Raw genomic sequence first — 2,500 nt, 5'->3', positions numbered from 1 at the left:
GGTGTTGTATCTGATGATACTGGAGAGTGATGAGTGGTGATGATTGGTTATGATTGGTGACCTAAATAAGAAATATCCCGTTCCCCGCAGATTTATGATAGCCATCCGCTCGCTAAAAAAGTTAGATGTTATAATAAGTAGATCAGACAAAGACGGCAAAATCGTAATAATGGACAAAATCAACCAACTCCTTAGCGACACAAACACTTACGAGAAACTGACGAAAAACCCCCTCCAAAATGTCCCCACAGAATTATTTCACAAAGTAAGATTAATTGGCCAAGACAAAAAGAGTATTGAACTATTAGAGAAATTTAAAGTAATCAATCCTAAACTCCCCTACTTTTATGGCCTTCCCAAAACTCGCAAAGACAATCTTCCATTCAGACCCATCGTTTCATGTGCCGGAGCTTTCTATTACAAAATTTCTAAATGGTTAGGCACTTTTACTCCCAGTCACATTAAACATTCGGAAGATTTTTGTCACAAATTCAGAGAAGCACATATACCACTTCGCAACATAAAGCTTTTAAGCCTTGACATAGATTCCCTATTTACAAAAGTACCAATACAGGACATTCTTCAGTTTTTGAGGGAAAAATTATCCCCCTATTCAGATCATTTCCCATTGGCGCTTGACAAAATAATAAAGTTAGTTGAATTATGTGCATCTAATATCGTATTTTCATTCGGGGAATCATTCTATAAGCAAAATTTGAGTGTAGTATGGGTAGTCCTTTAAGTCTTGTTTTAGCCAATCTGTACATGGAATACTTTGAAACCACAGTAATAAATGCAATAAAACCCAAAAACATGCTGTGGATGAGATATGTAGATGATATTCTGACATTTTGGGATGATAGGTGGGGCAACTTTAATGAATTCCTTTCAAAATTAAACGCATTAGTACCCAGTATCAAATTTAAAGTTGAATGGGAAACAGACAACAAAATTCCTTTTCTTGATGTTTTAATAATCAGAGACACGACAGAATACAAATTTACCATATACAGAAAACCAACGTTCTCACTTTCATACATTCACCACTCTAGCTATCACGACACTGCTATCAAGATAGGTGTAGCCAGCAACCTGTTCTTAAGAGCCTTATGTATTTGTTCCCCAGATTTCCTGGAAAAAGAATTTGAACTAATTTGTTAGCAACTTTCGTTTTTAAAGAATCCTGACCATATAATTGAGAAAGCAATTCACAAAGCAAATGTAATTTTCTACTGACCCCTCAAAAGAAGACCAAAGAGACACCCAACAATAAAATAAAAATTCCTCACCTGGACATCATTAACACAGTGACTCAGACCCTCGGAAAATCTAACCCTTTTAAATTTACTTACCCAAACACCTTAGCCAAATCCCTGATTAACGTCCAACAAAAGACATTCACCAAAGAAACAGGGGTTTATGGAATCCCATGCCAGGACTGTGACCAATCTTGCATTGAATTTACAGGAAAATCACTTCCCCAGAGATTAATACAACACAAACGGTCAGTTAGGTATGGACAACAGAACTCAGCTATTTTCAACCATATAAATGAACATAACCATAGAATAAACTGGAATTTGTCACGTATAATTTATAGCAGCAACTGCTGGTACAAGAGTCAAATGATGGAATCGGCCTTAATAAAGGAGAGGCAGGTAATGAACATCTCAATAGGAGCATGGGTTTCGGATGTGATCGACAAGGTTTTCATTCAACCAGCGCTTAAGAAGATTATAGGAAGATTATCAGCGGGGGTGACCTAAATTGGCTTACCTGTGGATGTATCTCTTGGTGTAAATACCAACTTTTCTTTAAACTTTTCTCATTCATATACCTGAAGAGAGAGACAGCAGTCTCTGAAATATAGTACTTTTCTCTCCATATTTTGGTGTTTTTATGGGCTCCTTTTATTATATGTGTATATATATATATATATTATATATAGTAATTATTTATATATATATATATATAATCTATAATATAATATATTATATATTATCTAATATATATATTATAAATCTTATATTATTATATAAATAATATTATATATGTATCTAAATATATATATATATAATATATATATATATATATATATGAATCTAAAGTATATAATATTATAATATATAATATATATATATATATATATATAGTATATCAATATTATATTATCTATATATATATGTAATAAAATATATATATAAATTATATATATATGTATATATATATCTATCTCTATCTATATATATATACATGTTTTCTTTTTTTTCTATACATATATATCTATATATATATATAATATATATATCTCTATTCAATCATTATTATATAGATATATTACATATATATATCTATCTATTATATTATATATACATATCTCCATATCTCATCTTCGATATATATCTAAATATATATAATATAATATATATCTCTATATATCTAATATATATTATAAAAAGGAAGATTAATAAAAAACAAAAGGAGCCCATACACATATATA

Source organism: Macrobrachium nipponense, chromosome 12 (assembly GCF_015104395.2).
Source record: "Macrobrachium nipponense isolate FS-2020 chromosome 12, ASM1510439v2, whole genome shotgun sequence".
NCBI lineage: Eukaryota > Metazoa > Arthropoda > Malacostraca > Decapoda > Palaemonidae > Macrobrachium > Macrobrachium nipponense.
Note: the sequence above shows the minus strand (reverse complement) of the source record.